This window comes from Pelodiscus sinensis, chromosome 1 (genome assembly GCF_049634645.1).
Source record: "Pelodiscus sinensis isolate JC-2024 chromosome 1, ASM4963464v1, whole genome shotgun sequence".
Classification (NCBI taxonomy): Eukaryota; Metazoa; Chordata; order Testudines; family Trionychidae; genus Pelodiscus; species Pelodiscus sinensis.
The window spans coordinates 293,900,961-293,916,123 of record NC_134711.1 but is presented as its reverse complement, the minus strand read 5'-3'; positions in this window follow the sequence as shown (position 1 = coordinate 293,916,123).

Genomic DNA, 15,163 nt, shown 5'->3' with positions numbered 1-15,163 from the left:
GATGGTTTATTAGATGATGAGCTTTCGTGGGCCAGACCCACTTCCTCAGATCAAATAATGGAAGAAAATAGTCACAACCATATATACCAAAGGATACAATTTTAAAAAAATGAACACATATGAAAAGGACAAATCACATTACAGAACAGAAGGGGGATGTAGGGGGGGGGAGGAAGGTGAATGCCAGTGAGTTAATGATATTAGAGGTGGGGAAGGGGAAATGTCTGTGAGTTAATAGTATTAGAGGTGATAACTGGGGAAGCTATCTTTGTAATGGGTAAGATAGTTGGAGTCTTTGTTAATTCCCCTGCGGAGAGTGTCGAATTTTAGCATAAATGCCAGTTCAGAGGATTCCCTTTCAAGTGCAGATTTGAATGTCTTCTGAAGTAGGATGCAGGTTAGCAGGTCATTCAGACAGTGTCCTTTCTGGTTGAAATGACAAGCAACTGTTTTTTCTTTGTGATACTGTCTAATGTCTGTTTTGTGGGCATTGATTCTTTGGCGAAGTGTCTGAGACGTTTGTCCAATGTACATAGCAGACGGACACTTTCGGCACATGATAGCATAGATTATATTTCTGAATGCGCAGGAATATGTATTCTTGATCTTATAACTCACTTGGTTAGGCCCAATAATGGTGTCAGCAGAGTGAATATGTGGACAAAGCTGGCAATGGGGTTTGTTGCAAGGGAAAGTACCAGGGTTGGTATTAGTGTGGTATGTCCTGTGGTTGTTGGTAAGAATCATCTTGAGGTTAGGTGGTTGTCTATAGGAAACTATGGGTCTGTCTCCCAGAGCTTCTTGGAGTTTAGTGTCCTGTTCCAGTATAGGCTGTAATCTATTGATAATGTGTTGGACAGGTATAAGTTGGGAGCTGTAGGTGATGACAAGTGGTGTTCTATTGTTGGTTACACAGCAGGGTTTTTTCTGTTGAGGACTGGACATGGCAGCTGTGAACTCTGTCTTCTTTCTCCAACTTAGCCAGCCAGAAGATGGTTGAAGCCACTTTGCAAATCTGGAAAGAGGTCAGGCTGATACAGCAATGGAGGGCCACTGCTAGGTCTTATGGTGATGCCTGCTGAGCATAAACTCCAGCTGGAGGTAACTTGCTGTGCTCTTTTAGGCTGTGTCTAGACTACATGCCTCTGTCGGCAGAGGCATGTAGATTAGACACATAGGCAAAGTCAAATGAAGCTGCGATTTAAATGATCGCGGCTTCATTTAAATTTACATGGCTGCCGTGCTGAGCCGACAAACAGCTGATCAGCTGTTTGTCCGCTCAGCGCGCTAGTCTGGACGCTCCCCTGCTGACATCAAAGCCCTTTGTCGGCAGCCCCGTTATTCCTCGTGGAATGAGGTTTACCAGGGCTGCCGACAAAGGGCTTTGATGTCAGCAGGGGAGCGTCCAGACTAGCGCGCTGAGCGGACAAACAGCCGATCAGCTGTTTGTCGGCTCAGCGCGGCAGCCATGTAAATTTAAAGGAAGCCGCGATCATTTAAATCGCAGCTTCATTTGACTTTGCCAAAACAACAAATCTACATGGCTCCGTCGACAGAGCCATGTAGTTTAGACGTACCCTTAGAGTTCCATTTGGAGATCTAAGTGCTTTACTGAAGGGAATTCTGTTGTGGGTGATTGTATCTCTGCCCTTGATTGCTCGTATAAAATGGACTTTCTTCATAAATCTAACCCATCAGTCAAACTGATGATGTACTCTAGACTTCTTTGCATATTGATTGTAATGGCAAAACCATTCTGTTTCCCTTCAAGTACTAGCTTTCCTTCAACCACTTCTCTACACACTGAATAAAAGGGAAGCATTCATAACCAAAGTTCAACTACTGGATATGTTTTACTTAAAAGAACAAAATAAACTAACAACAATCTCCTAGCTGCTGCAACCTCTTTATCTTAGCCGGGCAGGGTTGAGCTCTACATTGTTTGTCCAGTATATTTGAACTATAATAGTGCGGAGGCAGGAAAAGGGAATAAGGGAATTTGTGTGCTCGTCTTGTTAACAAGAGAGCAAGAGTCAGGCTAAGTCTGTGGCCTGACAACGCGAGATCTGTAATTAGACGCTGCCTTTGCCTCTCGCCTCCATACAGAGATAAGGATAGAATGCTGACTCTGGTAGGGACCTTGAGATAAGGAGCATCTGGGTAGAACTAAATAACGGTTAGCCATTGGTGTTGTAATGGGAAGAAGACTAATTGTTATTGTTATATATCTAATGGACAGTATATAAACTGCTTCATAATTGCTTGTATTCGAAGATCTGGCTCCCCCCTGTCCGAACCAGTTTTTCCCTTGCTGCAGCTCGTAATAAAACTGCCTCCGGCTACTTGTTGCTTACAAACGCAGAGTGAGGACAATGTTTTCTTCTCTTAATTGCATCCTAATAGAAAATTGGCAGCATGATACATGATTAATTAGCATAAAAATGAAGAAACAGGCTCAGTTCAAACTTCTCCAATGGCTCTAAGGCTATGTCTACACAGCAGTGTTATTTCGGAATAACTGATGTTATTCCAAAATAACATACTCCGCATCTAGATAATAAGCTGTTATTTTTACATAATGTTGAACTGGAGGACTTCTTACTCTGATTCCCATAACCCTCATTTTACGAGGAGTAAGGAAAGTCAGAGGAAGAGTGCTCTAACTCGGACTTCCGGCTGTGTAGACAGTGCCAAAAACCAAAATAAGCAATTTCAACTTAAGCTATGCAATTGATGTAGCTAAAGTTGCGTAGCTTACTTCAGCTTTAGCCCTGCTATGTAGCTGTGTCCTTAGAGAAAGATTTAACAGGCATTTTTATTTTGTTTTAAAAGTCATGCATTCCACTGCTGTATCAGGTCTTTGGGCTCATCAGAAGGATTAGTTTGAGTTGCGTAGCTTATTTCAGCTTTCACCCTGCTGTATAGATGTGCTCTAAAAGACTGGGAAAATGGCTTTCTGAGTTAAATTCTCTTTTTTGATCTACTAGGTGTAAATCAGTTAACTAGCACATATTTCCAACTGACTATACCTTTGTTCTTTTTCCCTATTCTGCTTTAGGTAATAATATTAAATTAAATTAAATTAAATTAAATTAAATTAAATTAAATTAAATTAAATTAAATATTGTGTTTTATGATTATTTTTTAAAATGTAGCAATGTTTAGACTCTTGCCAGTAGGTTTCTCTAAATGTCCTGAATGAGGAATTTACAACTGTGCTAGAAAGTCTCTCAGAGTGTTTCCTATGGTACTACTTTCTAAACAGAAAGTCTCTCAGCCCTAGTTGACACTAGTAACTTCCTTTGAAATAACCCCTCCTCAAAGGTCAAATTTATAGTGGTTTGTCAAGACTACCAAGCCCGTTATTTCAAAATAACAGGCCATGGAATTTGAACTCTGTGCTCCTGCTTTTCATCAGGAGTAATGCTAATTCCAAAATAGTAATTTCAAAATAACGGTAGTGTGGATGCTCTAGTGCCATTAATTTAAACTTACTGGCCTCCTGGAAGCCTTCTGCAGCTCCCCAGAGTGATTTCTGAGGCTCGATGTCTGAGGTAGCACATTGACATTAACAGAGCTTGCCTTGGACTAATTTCGATGCTTCTCCATAGTGAGGACACGCTCATTCAAATTTGTCAAATTTGTTCTTAAGTCAAATTTAGTGAGTTTAATAGTTTGAAGATATGGCCTCATATTGTTTTCTGTGGTACTACTTTCTAAACAAAAAGCAGAAAAAACATAAAGTAACAGTCCTTCCAAGAAAGTTAATTATGTCTAGAGTAAAGAGAGAAAAGTAACCCAACATGAGGTAGGTTTTTACTTGAGGTAGGCTATCCTTGCAGGTCTGCATGGATATTTAATATTTCTGGCTGTGTTTACATTTCACTACTCTTGCTGAATTTTGCATTGTAATATTATAAAAATACAGGGGGAGAAAATCCAAAGTTTACAACAGCCAACAGAAAAAAAACCCCAACAACTCTGAGTTCAGTAAGTCCAGTATGCCCTTATGTGCTCATCTAAAAACAAAACAAAATAATCCTAACTTACACTGGTTTAAAAAAATAGAAATTGCACAAAGGCAAACTCTGAATTCCCTTTCTGATTGGTTATTCCTTACTTATCCATTATAGGTTTTATTGCACCTTCCTCTGAAACAAATGGTGTTGGCAACTGTCAGAGACAGGATATGGGAATTAAATGCATGGGCACCGGGTATGCTAGGCAGGGGAAGGCTCTGCCTTCCCAAACCACCAGCCTGGCCCCGCCTACACTCCATACCCCCAGAATGCCTACTGTGTTTCTGCCCCTGAATGACCACCCTCTCCATGCTCCAGGCCAGGGAGATTGGTTACATATTTGTAGTTATAGTATCTCGTGTCTTTATTCTTTCATAGACACAAATGGAATTATATGCAAATGTTAATAAATTATCAAACTAGTTTATGTTCTGATCTTAATGTAGATTTCGGTCTATTGTATATTAATTACAGCTTAATATAAGAGAGCTTCTTAAATAGTTGGGGAGGGATTTTTGAAAATGCTGTGTTGGCCTCATTCTCCCTTTCCACTGAAGTTAATGAAAGTTTTACCACTAGTACAACTGCAGCAGCGGTAGGCCATCATCAGTGAGAATTTTTGAAAACCCCAGTGTTGTTCCTCAACATATTCTGTTCTTTTATGTGATTTCTAAGCAAGATTACTCACACTTTTCAGAATGATGGTACCCATAAAGCATATTGCTTTAAGACTTATAAAATCTCTAGTCCTTTCACTTTTTATTGTGAATTCCTCTTTAGATCTACACCAAGAAGAATTCAGGCATAAAATGCCTCCTGCATCTTTAAAAGAAAGAATGCTCCAATGTCTAACTATTATATATTTGAAAGGTTGTTGGAGCAGCAGAAGTCTGCATATAAATATATGTCTAGCTTAAAAGAGCTCAGTTCAAACTCAAATATTCATTTAAATGCAAAATGTGTATTATACTTAAAAATTAAAACAATCACTCACTGACAGACTTCCCATGAGCTTGCATTGGTCAGTAGCGTGCTGGACATTGCAAGACATACATTTATGGGGAGACAAGACTGAGACTTAAGGTGTGTCTAGACTACAGAGTTTTGTCGACAAAAGTCCACTTTTATCGACAAAACTATACCTGCGTCTACACTACCACTGAGTTCTGTCGACATAACGTCAACAGAACTCAGCAGTTTTGTCAACGCTGGTAAACCTCATTTTACGAGGCATAACACCTTCTGTCGACAGAGTTCTGTCGACAGAAGGTGTTATTGCATGTAGGGTTGTGTCTAGACTACAGGGTTTTGTCGACAAAGCAGCTTGCTTTGTCGACAGAACTGAATGTAGTCTAGACGCTCTTTGTCGACAGAGGCTTTGTCGACAGTATCTGTCAACAAAACTTCTGTCGACAAAACCCTGTAGTCTAGACGTACCCTAAGAATTGACACGTTTCCCTGTAGGTAATTTATGAGTGACTAGTCATAGTGCTCATGTATTTAGCTGGGAGTGAATTTGTATCTAAAAGGCTGTGTGAGCAGGACAGTACGGGTGCATCTACATAGCTCCCTTAGCTTGAAATAAGCATGGCAAATTGCATAGCTTATTTTGAGTGCATTTCAAAATAGCTTATTTCATAATTTGGCACTGTGTAGACAGCACCATATTTTGAAATAACTTGCTATTCTGATTATTCTCCTTAATCATCAAGGACCAAGGATTACTGGGACTTCAGAATAAGCCACCTATTATTTTGAAATCTATTTTGAAATAATGGGTTGCTTCAAAAGATGTGGAATAGCTATTTCTGGATACTTCCATTATCCTGAAATAGCTCTGCAGTGTAGACGTCCCCCTAGTAGATGTTCTGACAACAAAGCAGTGTGAAAGGCATCCCACTCTAGAAAATTCAGGCGACACAGCTCTTTAACAGGCCAGACTGTACCCTAGGCAATGTCATACCCTCCTAGGACCCTCCTAGGTCAGCTAGCTGGCTGAAACTCAACCCAGAGAATGGTGAGGAACTGGGAGACATCTAGTGAAACATGTTTCAAAGTGGTATTCAAGGTATTGGATTTTATGTAGAATATGTTATGGTTTAACATCAGGGTATGTCTATACTACCACCGTAGTTCGAACTAGGGTGGCTAATGTAGGCATTCGAACTTGTAAATGAAGCCCGGAATTTAAATATCCCGGGCTTTATATGCATGTTCCTGGGCACCCCCATTTTTAAATGCCTCATAGTTCAAACTACCTGCCCGCGGCTACACACGGCACAGACTAGGTAGTTCAAATTAAAGCTCCTAATTCGAACTACCGTTATTTCTCATTGCATTTAAATCCTGGGCTTCATTTGCAAGTTCAAATGTCTACATTAGCCACCCTAGTTCGAACATGGTTGGCAGTGTAGACATACGCTCAGAGGGATAGTGGTGTTAGACTGTAACTTTAAAAGCAACAAGCAGTCCTGTTGTAGGGATAACATATTAATGTATTGAAAATGATTCCCCCAAATGGAAGTGACTCCCCATAATTTGTTCCCCACAACTTAAAGTATTTAGATTTATTATTAATTCTTCTTCTTATTATTATTTGTTAAGATTGTTAAATGTTTAGATTTATTATTATTATTGCCCCTTTAGAATATAATGTATTAGGTCATGTAACTTAGAACTGTTAAGAATATAATCCTATGTAACCAGAAACAGCCCCCCCCACTGTGCTCCAGGGCATGCTCAGGTTTGTGCAAGGGGCTGCTTGAAATTGACATTGCAAAGATACATTGTAACAATGCATTGTCAAAGCACTAACTCTGCTATGGGAGCCAAGCCCTGTAATTGACTAAGGGCATTGTTACTTAATTGACGCCTGTTCTCTTTAAAACATTGTAACTTTACTCAGCACTCAGAGAATGTTTTAAGCAATACCACCCAGAAACTTTTGTAACTACAACTTTTATTATTATACAAAATACTGTATGAATGTATGAGAGAGTGCTTGGACGATGAATGAATGGTTCTGAGAGGTGCCAGTCTGAGAATACAGCAACAAAGGGCTGAAGAAGGCGTCAGGTGCCAGTGCAACCAAAAGGTGTCAAGTGGAGAAAACCAAGTACTGGAGGTCGACCCGATGAGATCACTGACGAGCACCTGGCAGCCACCCTGGAGACATCAGCATGATGCAGCAATTTCCATAGACTGGCATAGGAAGAAATTCCTATAAGAACTGGACTAAAAAACTATGGAATCAGAGTCCAAGGTTCTGCTGCCAGCCTACCAGGAGCTTCAGATGCGCATCTGATCAGGACTTTGCTCCCCACTACCATCACTTGTGTACAGAGTACCTGGCCAGTATTCTGTCACAAGCAACTTCCAGGCTGGTAACTATACACAGAACTTGAATGAATGGATGTATGAATGAATGGTTTATATATATATATATATATATATATATATATATATATATATATATATATATATATATATATATATATATATATATATATATATACAAGTGTATAAGGGTTAAGTAGTGTTAGGAATAAGTAGTTAAACAACGTTGTTTGCTTCTATCTTTTCTTTATTTTTTATTATTATCTTTACAATAAATGTGGCTTTTTGCCTTATCCCCCTCATAAGATCCTGCTTACTTTTATTTGGTACAACACTGTGGCAACTTACAGACTATCAATTTTTTTAGGTCATGAGATATTGTTGGTAAACCCCACTTCATCAGATGTTTGTTTACACCTGGAAAAACTGTAAATCAAGGGTGCTGCTCACTGAGATCAAGTGGCCTAAAAAGGAGAGCTAGGGCATCTACCATTCAGTTATTCAGTTGTTTGGGTATGTCTACACTACCCCGCTAGTTCGAACTAGCGGGGTAATGTATGCATACCGCACTTGCTAATGAAGCCCGGGATTTGAATTTCCCGGGCTTCATTAGCATAAGCGGGGAGCCACCATTTTTAAATCCCCGCTGCTTCGAACCCTGTGTAGCGCGGCTACACGGGGCTCGAACTAGGTAGTTCGGACTAGGGTGCCTATTCCGAACTACCGGTACACCTCGTTTCATGAGGAGTAACGGTAGTTCGGAATAGGAACCTAGTCCGAACTACCTTGTTCGAGCTCCGTGTAGCCGCGCTACACGGGGTTCGAAGCAGCGGGGATTTAAAAATGGCGGCTCCCCGCTTATGCTAATGAAGCCCGGGAAATTCAAATCCCGGGCTTCATTAGCAAGTGCGGTATGCATACATTACCCCGCTAGTTTGAACTAGCGGGGTAGTGTAGACATACCCTTTTTCAGTAAAAAGAAGAACCATAGAACTTTAACTGCCAGGCAAAGAGAATGTTTTAATTGATACAATATGCTTAACAAATCTTTGGGTATGTTGCTGCATGGTATCTTTAATTCTGAATAATTTAATTCTCTGTGCTTAGGTAACCCACACACCTACTTACTGTAGTGTACTGTCCCATCTAGTGGCACTCACAGCACTTATGGGCTATGTCTACATTTAATCCCTCTTGCGCAAAAGTCTATGCAAATGAAGCATGGATTAGCTTATTGCCGTGCTTCATTTGCATAATTAATTAGGGGCTGGTTTTGCACAAGAGGCTTTTGCGCAAAAAGGAGCTGTGTAGACAGTTCCTTTTTGCACAAAACCCCCTCTTGCACAAGAGCCATTCTTCCTGAGAAAATTAGGAAGAACAGCTCTTGTGCAGGAGAGTTTTTTTGCGCAAAAAGCTGTGTAGACAGCTCCTTTTTGCACAAAAGCCTCTTGCACAAAAACAGGCCCTAATTAATTATGCAAATGAAGTACAGGAAGATGCTAATCCACACTTCATTTGAATAGGCTTTTGCACAAGAGGGATGCAATGTGGACATAGCCCTGGAGAGAATGATGAGTTTACTTTACAGCCTTAGCTAATAACAAGCTAACTTTAAGCTCATGTGGTAGAGGCTCATGTTGTAAGTTCCAGAAGTCCAAGGTTCAATTCTGCCTGTTAGCATTACACTTATACATTAATGAGTGCTAACATATGGCCTATTAGCTTCTTTTGCTATAACAATATCATTGTATGTTAATTTTTACCTGTGTTTGACAGTTTTACAATGAATTAAAGAGCAGTGAAGAAGTGACAGGAGTTATGTAGGATATATCTAAAGGAAGTGAATGGAAGAACTTTTCTGTCATCTAGCCATGTCAACACAGAAAGTTATATCTACCTAACTACATCACACAGGACACAAATTTTTTCACAGTCCCGACTGCCATAGCTAAATCAATCAAATTTTTAAGTGCAAATCTGGCTTAGCACCAATGTTCTTTTCTGCCTGCTTCAACTTTTTCATTTGTATTTCAAATTGTCCTACTTTCAAACCTGCCTTGAGGAGAATGTCTCCAGTATTTTACTGGTCTTTTGCGCTTGATGATACCTGATTATGCACATTGCTCTGAGCCCCATAAACTGACCCTCCCCCAAAATTGAATCAATGCACTGATTTTTGTAGGGTATGCTGAACAGCAGCCAGAAACAAGAAAGAAGATAGTGATTTTTTCAGTCTTTCAGAACTTTGCAACTTTTGAGCTACAAAATAACAACATAAGAACATAAGAATGGCCATATTGGGTTAGACCAAAGGTCCACCCAGCACAGTACCCTGTCTGCCAACAGTGGCCAATGCCAGGTGCCCTACAGGGCGTGAATCAAACAGGTAATGATCAAGCGATCTCTCTCCTGCCATCTATCTCCACCCTCTGACAAGCAGAGGATACGGACACCATTCCTTACCCATACTGGTTAATAGCCATTTATGGACTTAACCTCCATGAATGTATCTAGTTCTCTTTTAAACCCTGTTATAGTCCTAGCCTTCACAGCCTCCTCAGGCAAGGAGTTCCACAGATTGACTATGCACTGTGTGAAGAAGAACTTCTTTTTATTTGTTTTAATCCTGCTGTCCATTAATTTCATTTGGTGGCCCCTAGTTCTTATATTATGGGAACAAGTAAATAACTTTTCCTTATTCACTTTCTCCACGCCACTCATGATTTTATAAACCTCTATCATATCTTCCCTTAGTCTCCTCTTTTCCAAGCTGAAAAGTCCCAGCCTCTTTAATTTCTCCTCATATGGGACCCGTACCAAACGCCTAATCATTTTAGTTGCCCTTCTCTGAACCTTTTCTAATGCCAGTATATCTTTTTTGAGATGAGGAGACCACATCTGAAAGCCGTATTCCAGATGTGGGTGTACCATGGATTTATATAAGGGCAATAAGACATTCTCCGTCTTATTTTCTATCCCTTTTTTAATGATTCCTAACATTCTGTTTGCTTTTTTGACTGCCGCTGCACACTGCGTGGACATCTTCAGAGAACTATCCACGATGACTCCAAGAGCTCTTTTCTGATTAGTTGTAGCTAAATTAAAGGTGCTTTGGTTAATTTTGCAAAGATTTTCAGTGCCCAGTTACATTGTAGCAAAATGAAAATCAGAATTTCCTCCCTCCTTCATTTGGTAATCTATTTGGAGAAAAACAACAGGTATCGCTAAGTCAACAACAAAATTACATGAGAGCAAAATGACATAATGATAGTGACTCACCTGAATGAGTAGACCGACTTACTTTTAGAATTAGCAAACCTTGAAATAATTGTCTTTAAATGGTTTAACAAAATACATAGTGACTTTATTACCAGATCTGGTAACCTTTTAGCAATGTAGGCCCAGCTTCAATTTAAGCATATGCCTATTTTCAAGAATTGCTAACATAAAATATAGAAATGCAAGACTGTAAGCACTAATACACTAGGGAGTTATTTTGAAATAAACCCCTTTATTTAAAAATAATAAGTGGACAGTTAACTCTACCAAGCCCATTATTTCGAAATAATGGGCTGTTTTTTGCAAAATCTGTACTCCTGCTTTCCTCAGGGAATAACACTTATTTAAAAATAGCTATTTCAAAATAGCGTAAATGTGGACACTCCACTGCTGCTACTTCTAAACAACTACTTCCCAGTGTAATTCAAAGTAATTACTCCCCCGTGCTTCCTCAGGCTCTAAGTCAAGTGTCCTCAATAACGAAGCCCAACTTGGACTAATTTTGAGACTATCCCGTACTGAGGACACACTATTTCAATGTTATTATTTTGGAAGTTATTACAAATTTAGCTATTTTGAAATAATTTCCTAATGTAGACATTCCCTAAAGGACCTCAAAAAGTCATCAAGGCTAACTCTTTGAGCTGAGGTAGGACCAAGTAGTGCTACACAAGTGTTTGTCCAACCAGTTTTGAAAAAACTCTAATGATGGGGATTCCACAATTTCAATTGGGAAGCCTATTCCATTGCTCACATATGCTTATAGTTAGAAAGATTGAAGATAGACGTGTTTTCAAGTACTCTGGTGCATTGGGACCTAGTTCACAAATTAAACATCAAATTATATGATCATTGAGCACATTTAAATATTCTTTCAAGAGATGAAAATATTATCCTTTCAGACTTAGACTTCAAAGAGATGTTCTCAATCCAGTATACAACAAGGGTATGTCTACACTACAGCGCTAGTTCGAACTAACTTAGTTCGAATTAGTTAATTCGAACTAAGCTAATTTGAACTAACGCGTCTAGAACTAAAAACTAGTTCGAATTAGCGTTTTGCTAATTCGAACTAGCGCGTCCACACTGATTGGACGCAGGGGGGCATTTAAGGGCAGCTGAAACCGGTTCTGGCAGGGCATCAGGTCAGTAGTTGCTTTGTGTGGCTGCTGTCTGAGGCTATCTGAGGCTCGAGCTTAAAGGGACCCCTCTGGACAGCCGGTTCTCAGCTTTTCCTGCTTGCTTGCCAACCTCGCCGAGGGACAGCAAAGCGTTGGTCTCTGTGCCCATCTGTGTCGGTGCTTCCCTTCGGGGGGGGGCCGCCGCAGGTGGCAACATGGAGCCACGGCTCGCCCTGCACCCTCTGGTGCATGTTTTGGACTTGCTGCTGCAAGCCTGCCAGCAATGGCTCGAGGCTGCCTGGCACCACCTGGGGAACGTCAGCCCCCTGCCTCTCCGCCTGGCCGCCCTGGGGGCCGTGGAGGAGCCGCGGCAGCGCCCCGGCACCGGCATGCCCCGCCGCGTCTGGCGTCTGGACACCAGCATCGACTGGTGGGACCGCATCGTCCTGGAGCGCTGGGACGACTGACAGTGGACCCAGAGCTTCAGGATGAGGAGGGACACCTTCCAGGAGCTCTGTGAGTGGCTCGCCCCTGCCCTGCAAAGAAGGGACACTCGCATGAGACCCGCCATCCCCCTCCAGAAGCGGGTGGCCATCGCCCTATGGAAGCTCTCCACGCCGGACAGCTACCGATCCGTTGGGAACCAGTTCGGCATGGGGAGATCCACCGTCGGAGCGGTGCTCATGCAGGTATGGCACTCGTCGGCCACCGAGCCGGGGTGGAGGGGAGCTGCGAGGAGGGGATGGGCCGCCCCAGGGACAAAGGGGGGGCGGGAGGAGGCGAAAGCGCCCCGCACCAGAGGGGTCGGGCTGTCCCAGCCGTACTACACGCCGCCGGGGGGTTGCTTCCGGGAGTGGGGCGCGGGGCACTGCCAGGACACGCACACTCCCAGCCACCCGGGCGCCCCACTGATTGGCGCTTTGCTGTGTCTCTCTCCGCAGGTGGTCAAGGCCATCAACCGGGTGCTGCTCTGCAGGGTGGTCCGCCTCTCCGACCCGGACGCCGTCATCCGGGGATTCGGCGCCCTTGGCTTCCCCAACTGCCGGGGGGCCATCGACGGGACACACATCCCCATCCGTGCCCCGGAACACCAGGCGTCCCGGTACGTCAACAGAAAGGGGTACTTCTCCGTGATCCTGCAGGCCGTGTGTGACCACCGGGGACAGTTCACAGACATTAATGTGGGCTGGTCCGGCAAAGCACATGACGCACGGGTGTACCGCAACTCCTCCGTGTGACAGCGGCTGCAGGACGGGACCTTCTTCCCCGACCGCCACATCAGGGTCGGGGACGTGGACATGCCCGTGTGCCTGGTGGGGGATGCCGCCTACCCACTGCAGCCCTGGCTCATGAAGCCCTACACGGGGCACCTCAATCCCTCCCGCCAGGTATTCAATGCCAGGCTGACCAGGGCCCGCATCGTGGTGGAGGAGGCCTTCGGGCGACTGAAAGCCCGCTTTCGATGCCTCCTCACCCGTCTGGACCTGGCCGAGCACAACATCCCTCCCGTGGTGGTGGCATGTTGTGTGCTCCACAATTTGTGTGAGCGGAAGGGGGCGGCTTTCCTGCCAGCCTGGATGGCTGAGGCTGACCGCATGGCTGGACACTACGGTCAGCCCCGCACCACCGCCATCCGGGAAGCCCAGCGGGGGGCTGTCCGGATCCGGGAAGCCCTGCGGAAGAGCTTCCTGGTGGAGGAGGAGGAGGACTGACCTCTCTCTGCATGCCCCACTGGGGCCTTCTTCCACCCTACCCCCCTTCCCCTTTCCCCTCCCTATCTACTGTACAATAAAGACACCTGTTTTTGAAACAAAAACGTCTGTTTATTGAACATAACTGGGTGCGGGAAGGGAGGAATGAGGGAGAGAGAGGGGAAGGGGAAACCTGGGACGAGGGAGCTGGAAGGGAAGGGGAGGGAAGGGAGGAAGGGAAAGGAAAGCTCAGGGGTGGGAGTCCGGCTGCCTCTCCCGTCTCGCCACACTGCGGGTCCGGGGGCGTCGGTGGGGAATGGTTGTGGAGGGGGGGGCAGGAGGGACAGGGGGTGTGGAGGAAGCAGGAGCGGAAGCAGGAGCAGGAGCGGGAGCAGGGGGAGCAGGGGGAGCAAGAGGGGGAGTAAGAGGGGGAGCAGGGGGAGGAGGAAATGGGAAGCTGTCCAGCAGGCTCTGGAGGTGGCCTCGCAGAGCACGGCCCTGCTCCTCCAGGGCCTCCAGACTCCTCCGGCGCAGCCTCAGGTCCTCCTGGACCCAGTGGTCCTGGAGACGGAGCTGTCGATCCAGGAACCAGAGGTGCCGCCTCTGGTAGTCCTCCTGGTTCCTGGCTGTCCTGCTTGCCCAGGCGCGGGCGGCTGCTGCAGGCGGGGTGGTGCACCCTGCAGGCCCAGGTGCTGCGGCTGTGGTGGGCAAGGCCCAGGCGCACGGCCCCGGGGCTCCCTCTCGCCCCAGCCCCCCATACACATAAGGGGAACACGAGGGTACTCACAGGTGGACGCCTCCCCGGCCTCAGACGACGCAGGCGAGCAGCTCTGTGGCTTGCCTCGGGGGTCCCGGGTCCTGGGCAGGCTGGCGGCAGGCTCCTGGCTCTCAGAGCCTCTTCCTCCTCCTCCGTGTCCAGGAGCGGTCCCTCTGCCCCGGGGTCAATCACGTCCCGGGGGGCAGGGACGGCATGAGCCCCCAGGATGCGGTCCAGGGTGTGGAAGTGGGGGCAGGCCTCCGGGTCGGCCCCTGGCTGGCAGGCCCGGGAGTAGGACTGCCGCAAGTCCTTTATTTTGCAGCGCACCTGTTCCCGGCTGCGCTGGTGGCCCCTGGTGGCCAGGCTGGCAGCCATGCGTCCGTAGACAGCCGCGTTCCGGTGGCTAGTGCGGAGATCGTGGACATTGGAGGCTTCCCCCCAAACCTTGATGAGGTCCACGATCTACGCACTTGACCAGGCGGGCGCCCACCTTTTACGCCCCCGGGCAGGCTCCTGGGAGCCGCCAGGCTGGTCCTGGGGAGCAGTGGAGGGCTGGGAGCCCTCGGATGGCTGGCTCATACTGTGGCAGGTGCAGGCTGTGCAGGCACAGGTGCTTGCAGCCTTGCAACTGGCACAAAGTGAGTAGCCAGCCTGTGGCCCTTTAAGGGCTCCGGGGCCGGGAGGGGGGCAATAGAGTTTCCCTGGTGTTGGCCAGAGTGGCCACCAGGGAAACCTGGGAAGCCTTAGCCTCCCACTAGTTCGAACTAAAGGGCTACACAGCCCTTAGTTCGAACTAGCTAGTTCGAACTAGGTGTTAGTCCTCGTAAAATGAGGTTTACCTAGTTCGAACTAAGCGCTCCGTTAGTTCGAATTAAGTTCGAACTAACGGAGCGCTAGTGTAGCGCCTAGGAAAGTTAGTTCGAACTAACAGACGTTAGTTCGAACTAACTTTGTAGTGTA